This window comes from Tachyglossus aculeatus, chromosome 4, assembly GCF_015852505.1.
Source record: "Tachyglossus aculeatus isolate mTacAcu1 chromosome 4, mTacAcu1.pri, whole genome shotgun sequence".
Lineage (NCBI taxonomy): Eukaryota > Metazoa > Chordata > Mammalia > Monotremata > Tachyglossidae > Tachyglossus > Tachyglossus aculeatus.
In genome coordinates, this window is record NC_052069.1 from 56,241,530 (window position 1) to 56,261,690 (window position 20,161).

At 44.8% G+C, this 20,161-nt stretch overlaps 1 non-coding gene across 1 annotated transcript; it reads left to right on the forward strand.

Moving 5' to 3' along the window:
* The first annotated feature begins 4,972 nt into the window (after window positions 1-4,972).
* On the forward strand, window positions 4,973-5,109 carry LOC119927968. Its single transcript, XR_005450931.1, has one exon. It is a non-coding gene; the product is annotated as a small nucleolar RNA SNORA7 (small nucleolar RNA).
* Window positions 5,110-20,161: the final 15,052 nt, after the last annotated feature.

The following is a 20,161-nucleotide window of genomic DNA, read 5'->3' on the forward strand; positions in this document are numbered from 1 at the left end:
GCACCCTCCGCTCCTCCACCGCTGATCTCCTCACCGTACCTCGTTCTCGCCTGTCCCGCCATCGACCCCCCGGCCCACATCATCCCCCGGGCCTGGAATGCCCTCCCTCTGCCCATCCGCCAAGCTAGCTCTCTTCCTCCCTTCAAGGCCCTACTGAGAGCTCACCTCCTCCAGGAGGCCTTCCCAGACTGAGCCCCTTCCTTCCTCTCCCCCTCGTCCCCCTCTCCACCCCCTCATCTTACCTCCTTCCCTTCCCCACAGCACCTGTATATATGTATATATGTTTGTACATATTTATTACTCTATTTATTTATTTATTTATTTTACTTATACATGTCTATTCTATTTATTTTATTTTGTTAGTATGTTCGGTTTTGTTCTCTGTCTCCCCCTTTTAGACTGTGAGCCCACTGTTGGGTAGGGACTGTCTCTATATGTTGCCAACTTGTACTTCCCAAGCGCTTAGTACAGTGTTCTGCACACAGTAAGTGCTCAATAAATACGATTGATTGATTGATTGATTCTGGTCCCAGCTCTGTCACTTGTCTGCTGTGTGACCTTGGGTGGGTCACTTTGCTTCTCTGGACCTCATTTCCCTTAACTGTGGAGATGAAGTTAGGGCTGGGAGGCCCCATTTGTTATCAAGACAGTGTCCAACCCCACCTCAGTGCTTGGTACAATGCCTGGCACGTGGTGAACACTTTGATGGATGCCACTATTATTAGTATTATTATGATGATGGCATTTGCATAGCACTGCTGTAACTACTGGGTAGGATACAAGGAGATCAGATTGTCCCACATGGGGCTCCCAGTCTTCCTCCCCATTTTACAGATGAGGGAACTGAGGCCCAGAGAAGTTAAGTGACTTGCCCAAAGTCACACGGCTGACAATTGGTGGAGCCGGGATTTGAACCCACGACCTCTGACTCCAAAGGCCAGGCTCTTATTACTATAATAATGATATTAATAATAATATAATCTATTAAATGCTTACTATGTGCAAAGCACTGTTCTAAGTGCTGTGGAGGTTACAAGATGAACAGGTTGTCCCACGGGGGGCTCACAGTCTTAATCCCCATTTTACAGATGAGGTAACTGAGGCAAAGAGAAGTTAAGTGACTTGTCCAAAGTCACACAGCTGACAATTGGCGGAGCCAGGATTAGAACCCAAGATCTCTGACTCCAAAGCCCGTGCTCTTTCCACTGAGCTATGCTGCTTCTCCTGGACCACTGCCACTCCTGAGTTCTGTGTTTTTCCCTCCACACTGTGTGAATCCTTCTCCCTCCCACTTAGACTGTGAGCTCACTTGGTTGTATCTACCCCAATACTTGGCCCAGTGCTTAGTACATAGTATGCACTTAAGAAATGCCACCATTTATTGATATTATTATCATTATCACTGTTATTGTTGCTAGTAGTAACCCTGGGTGGATCACTTCACCTCATTTCACTTCTGTGGGACTTGGTTTCTTCATCTGTCGGATGCAGATTGTGAGTATGTGCCCTGTGTGGGACAGAGACTATGTCCAGCCTGATTGGCTTGTATCTGCCCCAGTGCATGGAACAGTGCTTGGCACATAGCAAGCACTTAACAAGCAGCGTGGCTCAGTGGAAAGAGCCCGGGCTTGGGAGTCAGAGGTCATGGGTTCTAATCCCGACTCTGCCACATTCATTCATTCATTCATTCAGTTGTATTTATTGAGCGCTTACTGTGTGCAGAGCACTGTACTAAGAGCTTGGGAAGAACAAGTCGGTGACATATAGAGCTGGTCCCTACCCAACAATGCGCTCACAGTCTAGAAGGGGGAGACAGACAACAAAACAAAACATGTAGATCGGTGTCAATGCTATATGCACATCATTAACAAAATACATAGGATAGTATATATGTACAAGTAAAACAGAGTAATAAATCTGTACAAATATATACAAGTGCTGTGGGGAGGGGAAGGAGGTAGGGCAGGGGGGAAAGAGGAGAGGAAAAATGGGGCTCAGTCTGGGAAGGCCTCCTAGAGGAGGTGAGCTCTCAGTAGGGCTTTGAAGGGAGGAAGAGAGCTAGTTTGGCAAATGTGCGGAGGGAAGACACACCAGGCCAGGGGAAGGACGTGGGCTGGGGGTCGACGGCTTGACAGGCAAGAACGAGGTACAGTGAGGAAGTTAGCAAAAGAAGAGCGGAGGGTGCGGGCTGGGCTGTAGAAGGAGAGAAGGGAGGTGAGGTAGGAGGGGACGAGGTGATGGACAGACTTGAAGCCGAGAGTGAGGAGTTTTTGATTGATTCATAGGTTGACGGGCTGCCACTGGAGATTTTTGAGGAGGGGGCAACGTGTCCTAAGCGTTTCTGTACAAAGATGATCCGGGCAGCAGAGTGAAGTATAGTTGTCTGCTGTGTGACCTTGGGCAAGTTACTTAACTTCCCCAAGACTCAGTTACCTCTGTAAAATGGGGATTGACTGTGAGCCCCACGTGGGACAACCTGATCACCTTGTATCCCCCCAGTGCTTAGAACAGTGCTTTGCACATAGTAAGCACTTAACAAATGCCATCATCATCATCAAGTACCATAATTATTATTATTACTGGCCAGGTTTTTGCAGGTGAGCAGTGAGTGGCAAAGAGTTTTCTCTAGGAGATACACTTTGGTTCCAAAAGAGTCAGGAACCACTTCAAGCATCATTTTGTATTTTTTTTAATTGTATTTGTTATGTGCATCTACATCTCTGCCCCTGCTCTCTCTCCCTCCCTCCAGGCTCGCATCTCCTCCTGCCTTCAGGACAACTCCATCTAGATGTCTGCCCATCACCTAAAACTCAACGTGTCCAAGACTGAACTCCTTGTCTTCCCTTCCAAACCCTGCCCTCTCCCTGACTTTCCCATCACTATTGACGGCACTACAATCCTTCCCATCTCACAAGCCCACAACCTTAGTGTCATCCTCGACCCCGCCCTCTTGTTCACCCCTCACATACAAGCCGTCACCAAAGCCTGCTGGTCTCACCTCTGCAACGTTGCCAAGATCCGCCCTTTCCTCTCCATCCAAACTGCTAGCCTGCTTGTTCAAGCTCTCATCCTATCCCCTCTGGATTACTGTATCAGCCTCCTCTCCTATCTCCCATCCTCCTGTCTCTCCCCACTTCAATCCGTACTTCACGCTGCTGCCCGGATTGTCTTTATCCAGAAACACTCTGGGCATGTTACTCCCCTCCACAAAAATCTCCAGTGGCTACCAATCAACCTACACATCAGGCAAACGCTCCTCACCCTCGGCTTCAAGGCTGTCCATCACCTCGCCCTCTCCTACCTCACCTCCCTTCTCTCCTTCTCCAGCCCAGCCCGCACCCTCCGCTCCTCTGCCGCTAATCTCCTCACCGTACCTCGTTCTCGCCTGTCCCGCCATCGACCCCCGGCCCACGTCATCCCTCGGGCCTGGAATGCCCTCCCTCCCCACATCCACCAAGCTAGCTCTCTTCCTCCCTTCAAGGCCCTACTGAGAGCTCACCTCCTCCAGGAGGCCTTCCCAGACTGAGCCCCCTCCTTCCTCTCCCCCTCCTCCCCTCCCCATCCCCCCGCCTTACCTCCTTCCCCTCCCCACAGAACCTGTATATATGTATATATGTTTGTACAAATTTATTAGTCTATTTATTTTGTTTGTGCATATTTATTCTATTTATTTTATTTTGTTAATATGGTCTGTCTTGTTGTCTCTCTCCTCCTTCTAGTCTGTGAGCCCACTGTTGGGTAGGGACCATCTCTATGTGTTGCCAACTTGTACTTCCCAAGCACTTACTACAGTGCTCTGCACACAGTAAGCGCTCAATAAATACGATTGAATGAATGAATGAAAGTGCTTATGATGTGCCAGACACTTTCTAGACTGTAAGCTTATTATGGGCAGGGAGCCTATCTGCTAATTCTATTGTATTGTATTCTTCCAAGCACTTAGAACAGGGCTCCACACATACTAAGTGCCTAATAAATACCATTGATTGATTGGTTGATGTGGTATTTATTGGCAACAGAATACATTATTATTAGAGGGAATCAAAGGAAATATAATTAGGGTAGCGAATGATATTTTTTGTGGATACTTTGTTAGTCCCTGGGGTTTTTACAGAGTTCTGAGATAAGGAGAAATAAAAGAGGAATGATAGGGATAGTCAAAGAACAAGACAAAAAGAAGAAAGGAGAAAGAAAAAAGAAATCAAGAAGTCAATCAATCAGTGGTATTTATTGAGCATTTACTGTGTGCAGAGCACTGTACTAAGTGCTTGGGAAAGTACAATACAATAGAATTGGTACTTGTGATTCCTGTCCACAGAGAGATTACAGTCTTTAGGAGACAGAAACAAAGCCAAGAGAAGAGACACAAACACATTTTTTCACACATAGAAACACATTCTCTCTACAGTGTTAGCTTATTGTGGGTAGGGAATGTGTCTACCAACTCTGTTAAACTGTTCTCTCCAAAGTGCTTAGGAGGGATTAAATAATTATGGTATTTGTTAAGCACTTCTATGTGCCAAGAAGCATCATGGTACATATTCTATTTATTTTGTTAATTTGTTAATATGTTTTGTTTTGTTATCTGTCTCCCCCTTCTAGACTGTGAGCCCACTGTTGGGTAGGGACCGTCTCTATATGTTGCCAACTTGTACTTCCCAAGTGCTTAGTACAGTAAGCGCTCAATAAATACGATTGAATGAATGAATGAATGGTCTAGTAGCAAGAGCACGAGCTTGGGAGTCAGAGGATATAGGCTCTAAGCCCGACTCTCGTATGTCATTTGTCTGCTATGTGATCCTGGGCAAGTAACAACTTCTCTGTGCTTCAGTTACCTTTATCTGTAAAATGAAGTTAACTTCTGTAAGGCACAAACATTAATGAACAGGCACTGAACTTCCTTTAAGAATAAAACACTTAATTTTGTGTATGGGTCCTTAAGATACAATAAGTAAGGTCTTGATTTCTTACCCCTCTCTCAGGGTCGCATCTGGAGAGTTTCCAGTACACTACCAGTCTCGGCTATGGGAGGGAGAGTCAAGCAGAGGCCTACCCATTCCATTCCTAGCTTGGCCAGTGGCTAGCAAGTAGAAGCAATCTGCTACAAATCAAAACTCACCCATGCTGGGCAGCAGCAGCATGGGAGAGAGTTGAGGGCAGACTCAAGTTTACTGCATGGAAGGAGGCAATGGTAAACCACTTCTGTATTTTGACCAAGGATGATAATAATAATAATAATAATAATAATAATAATAATAATAATAATGGTATTTGTTAAGCACTTACTATGTGCAAAGCACTGTTCTAAGCGCTGGGGGGGAATACAAGGAGATAGGGTTGTCCCACATGGGGCTCACAGTCTTAATCACCATTTTACAGATGAGGTAACTGAGGCCCAGAGAAGTTAAGTGACTTGCCCAAAGTCACACGGCTGGCAAGTGGCGGAGCCGGAATTCGAACCCATGACCTCTGGCTCCCAAGCCCATGCTCTTTTCACGGAGCCACTCTGCTTCTCAAGAAGATACACTATCAGAATGTCTGCAGATGGAGAGTGGGGCGTTCTGGGGGAGAAGTGCCCGTGGTCTCACTATGGGTCAGAAACGACTCAATGGCATAAGACAAGACTAGAATTCTTACCATTGATTGATTCTCTTGTACACACTAGCTGGATAATCTTCCCTTCTATTATTTGCAGTAGAAGGAAAGAGACAACCCCTCTTCTACCTTTCCTTGTGGCCTGGCTCCTTCCTTTGAGTTCCAACGGCCTCCTTGGCTGTCAAGGCTGATTGTGCCAGGGGGCTTTCCCTTACCATGTCTGAACAGTGAGATGGGGCAATGGCAACAGAGGGGCTGGAGGTCACTTAATCCCAGAACAAGGAATTCACTGCAGAAAGGAGGTAGAGAAGAGGTGGTCTTCAGTGCATGTCTCACCAATTTCTCCCCACTGCTGGGCTGGCTGTCCCACCCAGGCTGCACAGAATCCAAAAGTGGGCTCTGCGTGTGAATTACCTGCTCTAAGGACTCATGCTTTACCAAAGAAAGAGAAGGGGCCATTCCTAAAATCCTTATAGGTTCCCAACTGACTTAACCCCGATATTGAGGACATTGCATTAGCAATGTGTTTTTGAGTTAATTAGCCAATCCTGGGTGTTTCCTTGTTGCTTGGGAGTGCTGGAAATATTCCAATCTAGCTGATAAGCAGCTTCTAAACTGGTCATTATAGATTCCTTCTAAATGCCAATAATAAATGGCATTTTCTGTCCCAAATATCCTGCCAGAGTGAGTCTGGATCCTTGCCTCCAGTATGCGAGAAGGCAGTTTCTCCTTATTAAAGGATCATGGGCATCTTCGGCTAACACTCTAGTTGTGGCAAGCTACTTTCCTTAAGTCACCCTCAACCTGCCCCGGTTTGATCCAAGAGTTCTGTATACTCTCTTTGAGGATTCCCACCCCATACTGCTTTTGAATCAGCAGAAGCAGCATGGCTCAGTGGAAAGGGCACAGCCTTGGGAGTCAGAGGTCATCTCAGCTCCGCCATGTGTCTGCTGTGTGACCTTGGGCAAGTCACTTAACTTCTCTGAGCCTCAGATACCTCATCTGTAAAATGGGGATTAAGACTGCGAGCCCCACGTGGGACAACCTGATCACCTTGTATCCCCCCAGCGCTTAGAACAGTGCTTCTCAAATAGTAAGTGCTTAACAAATGTCATTATTATTATTATTATTATTGAATTGGTGCATGCAATTCTATGACAGTTCCCATGCACTCAGAAACTATGAGGTGGCTATTCAAATATTTTCCCCACATAGTGGAAATATCCAACTTTGGCACAAGGGACTAGTTGTTTTCCTATGTCTCTGGCCACTTCATTCATTCATTCAATCGTATTTATTGAGCACTTACTGTGTGCAGAGCACTGTACTAAGTGCTTGGGAAGTACAAGTTGGTTGTGTTCAGTTTCTTTTGTGAGCTCCTCCTCTGCCTCACACCCCCTAACTGAGGGAGTCCCTCAAAGCATTTCTGGTTCCCTTCAATTCTCCATCTGCACCTACTCCCTTGGAGAACTCATTCACTTAATGGTGGTTGAATGGCTTCAACTACCATTTCTAAGCAGATGATTTCCAAATTTACCACTCCAGCCCTGACCTCTCTCCTCTCTGAAGTCTTGCATTTCCTGCTGCCTTTAAGCATCTCTACTTGTCTGACCAACACCTCAAACTTAACAAGTCCCAAACAGAACTCCTCAAGTGTACCCAGCATGGCTAAGTGGAAAGAGCCCGGGCTTTGGAGTCAGAAGTCATGGGTTCAAATCCCGGTTCCACCGCTTATCAGCTGTGTGACATTGGGCAAGTCACTTAACTTCTCTGGGCCTCAGTTACCTCATCTGTAAAGTGGGGATGAAGACTGTGAGCCCCTTGTGCGGCAACCTGATCACCTTGTTAACCTCCCCAGTGCTTAGAACAGTGCTATGCACATAGTAAGTGCTTAATAAATGCTATTATTATTATTATTATTATTATTATCCCTTAAACACTATGCTATCCACTCCCACCCCAGCCCCAAAGCAGTTGTGTATATATGCAATTCATTTTCATGTCTGTCTCTTCCTCTAGACCTAGCAGGAATTATGTCTAATTACTCTATCGTAGTCTCCCTAATGCTTAGGAGAGTGTTCTGTACACAATAAGCATTCAAAAAATACTGTTGATTGATTTATTAATCCTTTTCAAGGATAAGAATACTAGACCTTACTTATTTTTCTTATGGACCCACATACCCAGTAAAGTGCTTTACTCTTAAAGGAAGTTCAGTGCCTGTTCATTACTGATCTTGCCTTATAGAAGTTAAGGCAGTTGCCCAAGTTATCTCGCATTCTCTGTACTCCCAGCCAAAGACTTCCATTTGACTAGAAAAGGAGACAAGACCTGCTATTTAGGACAAACAACTTTTTAGAGATTTCTGAAGCAAAAACACTTCTCAAAAGAAATCCCGATGATTTGGAATGATCCTCTGGCAAGAAGGAGAGCTCCTAAATTTTGAACAGTAGCATTTCCCAAGCCAATCAGACCATTTTCTCTTCAAATGGAAAATGTTTCTTGCCACCCTGAAGCAGCTTTGCTTGGAAGGAGGCTGGGAGATTTTGGTAGCATTTCATGTCTGCCATTGGGGAATGCACATGTTTTATTCATCATTCAACATGTAAAATTTTATTGATATGTTAGAGTTAGAAGAGTCCAGAGCCTTAATGATTTGAGAGCGGCCCATGGGACAGTGGAGGGAAGAATGAAAGAAATCTGACCAAAAAAAAACAAAAAACGATGTTTTGTTTTTCCTCTCTCCTCTAGCCGAGGAGAATGAATTGCTTTGCTCAAAAAATTCACAACCCTCCTGTACTGCATAATACCCCTCTGCCAGGGAACAGGCCATCAGTCCCTCAAACCAGCAGGGTTCACCACGGCATGCCTTTAGCGTTAGACTTTGGGAGTCAGAGGTCATGGGTTCAAATTCCGGCTCTGCCACTTTTCAGCTGTGTGACTTTTGGCAAGTCACTTAACTTCTCTGTGCCTCAGTTACCTCATCTGTAAAATGGGGATTAAGACTGTGAGCCCCCCTAGGGACAATCTGATCCCCTTGTAACCTCCCCAGTGCTTAGAACAGCGCCTTGCACATAGTAAGAGCTTAATAAATTCCATTATTATTATTATTATTTAGCCCACACACAAGCTCAGTGTGTTCAGGCTCTTGAATGACTGCCTACCAATGCAACCAGCCAGTTCTGCCTCACAGTAGAAACTACAAAAATCGATAGAGCACACCTCAGCTGCTTGACAAGCAGCAAGAAGAATGTCTGTAAGTCCATGGTGCTATCTAAGAAAAATCATTCATTCCCCCTGCCCTTCTTCTCTCCTTATCCACCTGTTGTGTCAACGTTATGTGTATAATTGGAGTAGTGGTTGAAGTCACCATCTCAACCCTCTGATTGTCTGGGAGATGGTCCCAGATTGCAGTTGGCTGGGAGGATGGGGGTAGATGTATCCATGCAGGGCTCCACTCCCCTCCCCACTCCGTGCCTCAAGATAACTCCTTGCTGCTTTAGTCTTGACTCCTGGAGAAGGAGTACTGAGAGGCAAATGGCTCTTGGAAATTGGGAGAACAATTACCTTTGCATCTTTCCCTGCCACCTGGCTGGTTGCCTACTGCTATGACCCCTACTCTGTCTTGCTAGATCATCATCATCATCAATCGTATTTATTGAGTGCTTACTGTGTGCAGAGTACTGTACTAAGCGCTTGGGAAGTACAAGTTGGCAACATATAGAGACAGTCCCACCCAACAGTGGGCTCACAGTCTAAAAGGAGGAGACAGAGAACAAAACCAAACATACTAACAAAATAAAAATAAAATAAAATAATTTTATCACTGAAGAAGAGGGTCCTGTCACCTGCCTTTCCCCTCCCCCTTCACCCCCAACCAATACCTTAGCACCGATGGTCCTACTTCCTGCAGAAAGCCATGAGGAAAGAATAATTTCTGAATATAATAATGATGGCATTTGTTAAGTGATTACTATGTGCAAAGCACTGTTCTAAGCTCTGGGCACTGTTCTAAGCACTGGACATCTTTTTGGTAGAGCAACATTCATTCATTCAATCGTATTTATTGAGCGCTTACTGTGTGCAGAGCACTGTACTAAGCGCTTGGGAAGTACAAGTTGCCAACATATAGAGACAGTCCCTACCCAACAGTGAGCTCACAGTCTAGAAGGGGGAGACAGACAACAAAACAAAACATATTAACAAAATAAAATAAATAGAATAGTAAATATGTATGAGTAAAATAAATGAATAGAGAGAGTAGGCTGGGGAGTCAGGACCCAGGTTGTAATTCTGGCTCTTCCACTTGCCTGCTGTGTGTCCTTGGGCAAGTCACTTCCCTTCTCTGGGCCTGTTCCCTCATCTGTAAATGGGGATTAAGACCACGAGCCCCGTGTGGGATATGGACTATGTCCAACCCGACTCCCCCAGTGCTTAGTGCAGTCCAGTCACTGTCTTACATATCAGCTGTCTTCATCAGCTCTTCTTCAGTTTGCCCTCTTTGCTCCTCCCAAGGCCCATCCCCTTCTAACTGTACATGTAACATGTAACATGTAACATGACCTAGTGGAAACAGCAAGGCTTGGGAGGCAGAGGTACTGGGTTCTAATCCTGGCTTTGTCACTTACCTGTTGGGTGACCTTAGGCTAGTCATTTAACTTCTCTGTACCTCAATTCCCTCACCTACAAAATGGGGATTTAATACCTGTTCTCCCTCCCACTTAGACTGTAAGCTAACCCCTTGTGGGACCTGATTATCTTCTATCTATCCCACCACTTAGTAGAGTGTTTGGTATGTAGTAAACACTTTAGAAACATCACAATTATTAGAGTGTCACATGAAGCAAAACAGTCCTGCCGTGGACTTTTTATTGCCACAGTGGAAAGACATGGCAAAAACAGTCATAGTAAAAGAGTGTGTGTTGGGAGTGGGGTGAGGGGGAAGAGCTAAAGGGTTTGGGTATTGATGTTGCCTCACATTTTGCTTGTCTCTATTTTAGTCACAGCTTCCTTATATCCCATCGTTGTGAAGACTTTATTCTCGTGTTGTCTGCTATGTCCAATTTCTTGAGAGAATGCTCCCCATATTTTTGAAACATTTCTTTGCCTTCTGGAGATTGTGTGTGCTCCTTTCCAGTTCCCCATAATCAGTTACTTGGGTATTCTGCTGTGAGCCATTCTTCTTGTTTCCCCACAGAGATGTGTTGCTATGAGCAATGCTTCAACACCTGGTGAATTGACAGTGTTTCACAATCTCGTTGTTGGCAATTATTTCCTGCCATTTTACATTGAGTTTGGTTTATAGGTGATGCTGATGAAACTCCTCCAGGAACTGGAAATACAGTAGCAGTCATAGTATTTATTAAGCACTTACTGTGTGCAGAACTCTCTCCTAAGTGCTGGGAAGGTATACAGAATGGAAACTAGTGAGCCATATAGAATATTGAACACTATGAGTCTTACAGATTTTCAACTTATTATGAAACTTGTCACAATCTGCCTTGCCATATTGGCTTTTTCTCTCTTTATCAGTGCATTGTTGGGCAGCTAAGTGCCGAGGACCCTCTCAGGGCCACACCTGGAGAGTTTCCAGTACTCTACCAGTCTCAATTACAGGAGGGAGAATCAAGCAGAGGCATATCGATTCCATTCCTAGCTTGGTCAGTGGCTACGGAGTGGAAAGCAATCTGCTACTCACCTGTGCTGGGCAGCAGCATCATGGGACAGAGTCGAGGGCAGAGACTCATTTACTGCATGGAAGGAGGCAGTGGTAAACCATTTCCATATTTTTACCATGAAAACTCTACGGATCCACTACCAGAACGATTGCAGATGGAGGTGAGGCACTGTAGGAGAGATGTGTCCATGGTGTTGCTGTGGGTCGGGCACGACTCGACAGCATAAGACAACAACAAGTGCTGAGGTAGCAGAATCTGGTAGGTGCATTAAGCTTTGCATTGTTGATGGAAATCATTGGTTGGGTGGAGAGTTAACTACTTGTCAGCTTTCTTACCTGTAAACAATATAGGAGGATGTGTCACTCTCACATAGGTGTTTAAAGCTTTCAACACATGTTGAAAAGGACCTTCCTGGTAATATCATCTTTAAATGTAAAGAACATATTCAAACGTTCTTCCTAATTTCTTTCCTAGTTCTACTTGTGATGACTATTTTCTGTGAGCCTGCACTTTCCACCTTCTATAATCTGCATTATATTCCATAGACAACAGCTATCAAGTTTCCAACTCCTCACTTGGTTTTCTCCCCTTTAATGTTCTGTTGGTCCCTAGTTTAGAGAAGAATTATTATCTAGGACTGTCTGACTCTGTGGCCAGCAATAATTTCCGTTTACACGAACATGGGATTTAGAATTGTTGAGACTGATGTCCCTTGCCCTGTTCATCATTCATTCATTCATTCAATCATATTTATTGAGCACTTACTGTGTGCAGAGCACTGTACTAAATGCTTGGGAAGTACAAGTTGGCAACATATAGAGATGCTTCCTACCCAACAACAGGCTCACAGTCTCACTAGCTTAACCACCAGGCAGAGCATTCCAGAGAGATGTCCCATCACTGTGTTTAGGCAGCCAGATGTTTAGAAGCACACCTGCTTCTCCTGAAGCAAGAGGCGATGGAAACAATTTCTGCTTTCTATTCCCATGAACCCACAGAGAGTGGAACACTGAGGAGCCACGACAGCTTGCTCTCCACTCCACAGCTCAGAGAGTTAGACTCAGAAATGGTAATTTTTGGAAGCATCTGCAGCCCTTGAAAGACATAGAAACACTAAAGAGCTGTAAAAGGTGATGTGGCCACCCTTGATTTGGGTAAACACAAACTGGCTCCCTATAGCATCACTGCCCATAGTCAGAGAGAAAGGTTTAATTTCCTCGAATCCTATTTTAACAAATTCTCTTGGCATCCTGTTGTTGCCAAGTGTGATTGCCCATGGTTATTAAATCCGGATACAGTTAACACTCTGTCACCCGATAAATGAGTATGTCACAAGAGCATTTTTAAGGCACTGTGTTATTATGTTGAATGATAAGCCACTTGAAAATGATTAAAGTACCTCTACAGACTCCCTCTTCTTTGCTTTTCATGAAACACTATTTGTACTTTCATTTTCGCCCAAAGAAAAACCCACACACCTTGCCTTGCTGAACAGAAACAAATAAAGGTTGCTTTGTTTATTTTCCACTGTCATAAGACAGGGCTACAAAGCAAATGTCCTGGTTTTTTAAAAGAAATTGTCAGCCAGGTTGTCATTCAAAATATGCTCAGGACTCTATTATTTAATGTATATGCTTAAACGAATGATTCTGTTTTGAATATTCATTTTGGTTTTTTAGTAAAAAGGTCAACTATAGCAATATGAAAAAGGGGGAAACAATCTGGTGGTTTCAGAAATGGGAGGCTCAGAAATATCTCAACACAACCTTTACTTGGTTTGGCACAAGTAAGTTTGATAAATCCACAGAGGGGCAATAAGAGACCTCGCAACAATGGAACTTGAAGGTGCTGAAAATTAAAGAAAAATATATTTTAAAATAAAGAGATCCAGTGCCAAATTCATACCAGACAAGGGATAGACCAGCTCAAAACTGGCTTGTCCGGTGTGAATCCAGACAACTGTCCATCCTGTCTGTCCTATTGCAACAGCAAGAAAAAAAAAATCGTGCCATTGATCACATTTCCTTTGTCCCAGAAGTAACTAACTACCTGTTTTTTTTTTAGCAGCTAAAACATTTCCTCTGAGTATTTAAGTCTTAACCCTACTAACATGGGAGAAGTATGGGAAAATCTTTATTCAAGTCAATGCTCTTGATGGTTTAAAAAGAAAAAATGTCAGACTTAGATCTGTGCTTGACTCAAATTTCCAGAAGGGTAAGGGAGAGCTGTTGGTACATAAATAAATATACAAGGGTACTATGGAAGCTAGAAAACTCAGCTTGCCAGGCATTCTGCCACAAGTTCCAATTGCCCTTCACCACCTGAAGCCAGCAAATGTTTACTTGTGAGGCTCCAAAGCAAACAGTAGGAAATAGAGAGAACAGAAGACTGGCACTGTTTTGCATTATAGCAGAAACTCATTATGGGCTGGTTGTTTTCTTAACTGCTTAGTAGGTGTCAGGAGAAAATATTTATAGTACTCTACATATGGGTAAAATTTAGAAATGAAAAGGAGTCCTATTTTCACTCCATTCAATCCATTATTCAAGTTACAAGCCTTCATCCTACAAAGGAATCTATAAGATGAACCCTGCAAGGAATTTACAATCTAAGGGGATAAGGTAGAAGAAGATAACTCATGTGAAAAATTTAATTCATTAGAAAGTACAATAAGTAACCTACATTAAATCACTTAAAGTCAGAAAAAACTCTTCTCCCCCTTTAATCTTTCTATTCGTTCATTCCCTCATTGATTTGTCAATATTTATTAAGCAGCATCTGCATACAGGCTCGAGGCACTTAGAGTACAAGGAAAGTAAAAGCACTGGTCCCTAACTTCAAGGAGTTTACAGCCCAGTGAGGGAGCCAGGCAGTCACAGACTACATTCAGTGTGGGAAGGAGGAAAAACATGGACACCATGAAAAGCATTCATTCAGTCATATTTATTGAGCACTTACTGTGTGCAGAGCACTGTACTAAGTGCTTGGGAAGTACAAGTTGGCAACATATAGAGATGGTCCCTACCCAACAACGAGCTCACAGTCTAGAAGCAGGAGACAGATAACAAAACAAAGCACGTGGACAGGTGTCAAGTCGTCAGAACAAATTGAAATAAAGCTAGATGCACATCATTAACAAAATAAATAGAATAGTAAGTATGTACAAGTAAAATAAATAGAGTAATAAATCTGTACAAACATATATACAGGTTTTGTGGGGAGGGGAAGGAGGTAAAGCAGGGGGTATGGAGAGGAGGAGAGGAAAAAGGAGGCTCAGTCTGGGAAGGCCTCTTGGAGGAGGTGAGCTCTCAGTAGGGCTTTGAAGAGATGAAGAGAGCTACCTTGGCAGATGGGTGGAGGGAGGGCATTCCAGTACAGGGAGAGGATGTGGGCTGGGGGTCGACGACGGGGCAGGCGAGAACGAGGCACAGTGAGAAGTTTAGCAGCAGAGGAGTGGAGGGTGTCAGCTGGGCTGTAGAAGGAGAGGAGGAATGTGAAGTAGGAGGGGGCAAGGTGATGGAGAGCCTTGAAGCCGAGAGTGAGGAGTTTCTGCTTGATGCGTAGTTTGACTGACAGCCACTGGAGATTTTTGAGGAGAGGAGTAACATGCCCAGTGCGTTTCTGCACAAAGATGATCCGGGCAGCAGCGTGAAGTATAGACTGAAGTGGGGAGAGACAGGAGAATGGGAGATCAGAGAGTAGGCTGATGCAGTAATCCAGTCGAGATAGGATGAGAGATTGAACCAGCAAGGCAGCGGTTTGGATGGAGAGGAAAGGGCGGATCTTGGTGGTATTGTGGAGGTGAGACATGCAGGTTTTGGTGACGGATTGGATGTGAGGGGTGAATGAGAGAGCGGAGTTGAGGATGACACCAAGGTTGCGGGCTTGTGAGATGGGAAGGATGGTAGTGCCATCTACAGTGACAGAAAAGTCAGGCAGAGGGCAGGGTTTGGGAGGGAAGATAAGAAGTTCAGTCTTGGACATATTGAGTTTTAGATGGCGGGCAGACATCCAGATGGAAATGTCCTGAAGGCAGGAGGAGACATGAGCCTGAAGTGAGGGAGAGAGACCAGGGGCAGAGATGTAGATTTGGGTGTTATCAGCATAGAGATGTTAGTTGAAGTCGTGGGAGTGAATGAGTTCACCAAGAGAGTGAGTGTAGATAGAAAACAGAAGGGTACCAAGAACAGACCATTGAGGAACCCCTCCAGTAAGGGGATGGGCGGGGGAAGAGGAGCCCACAAAGGAGACTGAGAATGAATGGCCAGAGAGATAAGAGGAGAACCAGGAGAGGACAGAGTCTGTGAAGCCAAGGTTGGATAGCTTGTTGAGGAGAAGGGGGTGGTCCACAGTGTCGAATGCAGCTGAGAGGTCGAGGAGGATTAGGATAGAGTAGGAGCCATTGAATCTGGCAAGAAGGAGGTAATTGGTGACCTTTGAGAGGGCAGTTTTGGTGGAGTGTAGGGGATGGAAGCCAGATTGGATGAGGTCATGGAGAGAGTTGGCATTGAGGAATTCGAGGCAGTGGGTGTAGACAGCTCGTTCTAGGAGTTTGGAAAGGAAGAGTAGGAGGAAGGGTGATAACTAGAAGGGGAGGTGGGGTCAAGAGAGGGTTTTTTTAGGATGGGGGAGACGTGGGCATGTTTGAAGGCAGAGGGGAAGGAACCAGTGGTGAGTGAATGGTTGAAGATGGAAGTTGAGGGGAGGAGGGAAGGGGCGAGACTTTTCATAAGATGAGAGGGAATGGCATCTGAAGCACAGGTGGATGGAGTAGCACTTGAGAGGAGGGAGGAGATCTCATCTGAAGATACTGCTGGGAAGGATGGTAGAGTAGCAGAGAGGGTTGAAAGCAGGGGGAGGAGTGACTTTGGGGAGCTCAGACCTGATGGAATTAATTTTACTAATGAAGTAAGAGGCCAGATCGTTGGGGGTGAGGGATGGAGGAGGGGGAGGAACAAGGGGCCTGAGAAGGGAGTAAAATGTATGGAAGAGCTGACGGGGATGATAGGCATGGGTGTCAATAAGAAAGGAGAAATAGTTTTGCCTGGCAGAGGAGAGGGCAGAGTTAAGGCAGAAAAGGATCAACTTGAAGTGAACAAGATTGGCTTGGTGTTTAGATTTTCCCCAGCAGCATTCAGAAGCTCGAGCATAAGAGTGAAGTAGGCAGACAGTGTCAGCGATCCAAGGCTGTGGGTTAGCGGTACGTGAGCGGCGAAGGGAAAGGGAAGTGAGCGAATCGAGTTGAGTAGATAGGGTAGAGTTGAGAGCAGTAATCTGGTCATCAAGATTGGGTAGAGAGGAAAGGGAGGCGAGGTGGGGAGAAAGATGGATGGGGCCGAGAGAGCGGAGGTCTCTGTGAGGTAGTAATATAGATTTACAGCATAGAGGAGTGTGAGTGAGGAGGCAGGTGAGAAGGTTATGATCAGAGAAAAGGATTCCAGAGTTGGTGAGGGTGGAGATAGTGCAGCGGTAGGAGATGATGAAGTCGAGGGTGTGACCAAGTTGGTGAGTGGGCAAAGTGGGATGGAGTAGGAGATTGGCAGCATCAAGGAGTGATAGAAGGCGGGCGGCAGAGGAGTCACAACATGAAAAACATGTCCGCTACTGGAGACAGTAGGGACACTACCCCAAGATACTGTTAGCTACAAATGGTCAGAGACCCATTTTACTGACTTTCACTCTTGTTTATGTAAGAGCTGAGGGAAGGAGGTATTCCTCTCCACTCCACCCTCTAGGGTCAACCCAAATAGTTACATTTTTTTTTAATACAGGATGCCCCCTGACTGATCTAAATTCCCATTTCAGGGACTGGTCAGATAGCTTGTCCCCGCTTGTGTCCAGCGGTTAGGGGGAACCTGTCTCTGGCCTCTCTCCCCTTAGTGCTGGGAAGCCCAGGTGAGCTCATGATGCTGGCCTCAGGGGACATCCAGAATCTCCAGCGGTCATCACACTATAAATCTAGGCTCCATTACACAGGCTGCACGATGTCCAGGAGGCTCTGAGGGAGATGTCTGTCCAGCCTAGTAACCAGATGGTCCACCAGTCCGCTGTGGCAGGGTGCCCTAGCACTCCACAGACTCAGCCACCAGTGTCCAGAATTAGTTTTTCCCACTAGGAGCAGAGTCCCGGAGCTGGGCCTGGGGGAAGTCTCTCACTCGGACCTCGTTGTGGGCTATTTTGTATTTGATTATCCATGCTTACAGCATTATGTCCTTTAATTACTCATTGGTTAACTTCACCTCTGTCTTTCCTTTGTCCCACCTCCTGGAGGTGACCCACCCTCTGTAGCCAGGGACCTATCTGGGTGGGCTCTTTCTGCTTATTGGAAGGGGATTCTAATCAATCAGTTGATAGTATTTATTGAGTGCTTTCTGGGTGCAGAGCACTGTACTGAGCACTTGAGAGAGTACACTACAACAGAGTTGGTAGATGTGTTTACTGCCCAAATGAAGCTTATAGTCTAGGGACTATTCTGCCTTGGGGTCCCTTTCTCCTGACAATTGTCTATTCTATATTGGATCTTGGTGCTGCAGGCTTGTGTTTATTTTAACTGCCCCCACCCCCATCAGGAAATCACTTCCCCAAAATCCTTTGCTTTGCTTGGTGCCTTTCGTTACATTTTATACTTGGACAAAAATCTTCAAATGTGCTAATGCCAAATATTTTGAGACAACATAGGGATATAATAATAGTAATAATGATAATAATGGCATTTATTAAGCACTTACTATGTGCAAAGCACTGTTCTAAGTGCTGGGGAGGTTACAAGGTGATCAGGTTGTCCCACGGGGGGTTCACAGTCTTAATCCCAATTTTACAGATGAGGTAACTGAGGCCCAGAGAAGTTTAGTGACTTGCCCAAGGTCACACACAATTGTCAGCAATTGGTGGAGCCGGGATTTGAATCCATGACCTCTGACTCCAAAGCCCTTGCTCTTTCCACTGAGCCATGCTGCTTTCACTGACAATAAATCAGGAATGAAGATATGTCAGGGATGACTGTATTGCAAGAGGGGCTTCAGGAATTTTATGTCATCCAGAGGAAGACTGTAAGAAAAGAAACCAAGTGCTGAAAATTACATACTTAAATATACTGTTGGCCACTTCATTAAGACTGGTTCTCTACAGGCTACAACCTGCCCTGGTTTGGAATCACTGATGAGGTGGTTCTGGAAGTTTTATTTAAAATTGTGGGAACTTTATCTGGGATATTGTGAGGATGATTCAGAATGTAGTCCAAACTCCTACCATCTCCTATAGCCTCCCAACAACCGGGATGAGTCAGGGTGGAGTCCAAACTCTTAACATCTCCTGTAGCCTCCCAACAGCCGGGATTGACACCTCCTGATGATTTTGACCTGATTCCTGACTTTTCCATTATGAAATGTCAGAATCACTACAAAGGAAAATTCTAGTTGCCTTGTCATTCTTAAAGGGACATTTGCATGGAACACCTGTGTGTATCATTTTGAAATCATGTTTCTTTAAACAGGCTCTCATGACGTTATTTGATTCTGCAGAATCCAGACCCAAAAGCCATGATGGAAATTTTTTAAAAAATTTGATAACACATAAATGTCATCACAGTTCCATTCTGCTGATCCAGGCAGCAGAATGAACTAAGGATTGGAGAGGGGAGAGACAGGAGGCAGGGAGGTTAGTGAGTGATGCAGTTGTAAGGCAGGATGTGTGATAAGTGCTTCGATCAGCATGGTAGCTATTTGGATAGAGTGGGAGAGGTGGATGCCGGAGATGTTGTGAAGGTAGCACCGACAGGATTTGGTAATGGAATGAATATGTGGGTTGAGTGAGAGAGCTGAGTTGAGGATAATCCGCAGTTTCTGGCTTGAGACGTGTTGTTTGCAGTGATGGGAAAGACAGGGAGGTCGGGTTTTGGGTGAAAAGATGAGGAGTCCATATTTTGGATTATGGAGCAAATTCTTGAAGATTTAGGATAACAATTTTGGAGAGGGAGGGAAAGCTTGATAGTTGCAGGATAAGCAAGCATGTACCATCAGATTGTCATTTCTATGGATATTTGGGAGAGTTGCTATCTCATAAAAGTTTCATGATAAGTTACCTGGCATGTTCAAAGAAACAGATGGATGGGGAAATTGTTGGAATGTCTCTTGCTGCTTTTTAGGAAAGGAAAGATCCCCTTATTTCTCTCTTCTGCTATCTCTGTTAACAGTTTACCTCATTCAGTGGCCAAGAAAAGCAATTGCTCCTTGGTAATGTCCTGAGAAGCACTTCAATATTTCCCAAAAGGAACAAAGAAGGAGAAATGATGAGCAGTCAAGTTACAACTCTACTCCCTCTTGCTGATTTCCCATGAAAAATAGCCTCTCCAACATTCATCTGTATTGATTCATTAGCTTTGACACTTTAGGGAAAAAAAGTATTTATTTCCAAGTAAAGTTCATTCAGGTATGGATGCTGTGGGGATTCTTGTACATCCATTGGAAGTTAGCTTCTTTCTTCAGTCATATGCCAGGGATTCACTGATAAGTAATGTATGCCAGGCAAAACTGATCTCTGGCATTATGGTGACAGGAACACTTGATCTGGACCATAACAGTGCATTTTATGGTGACTCCTCAGCTTTTGGCCTGTAGCTGCATTCTATCATTTCATATTTGCTGCATATTCCATCAAGCTAATAAAGCAACTGTTTATTATGCATGGCCCTGCTCCATCGTGTGACTGATAACTGCAGCATTTTCAGCCTTGCACTTTACCCTGAGACCTGCTGCCAGCCTCTCCATTTTGCCCCAGAAAATATTTCTTGCTCAGAGCCTTTGAAAGGGAAGGACGTTGCCTGGAACATCAGAGTAAAATTGAGCCTGGAAAAATGCCGTTAACCTATAGAGTCAGGATTTCATTTTGAA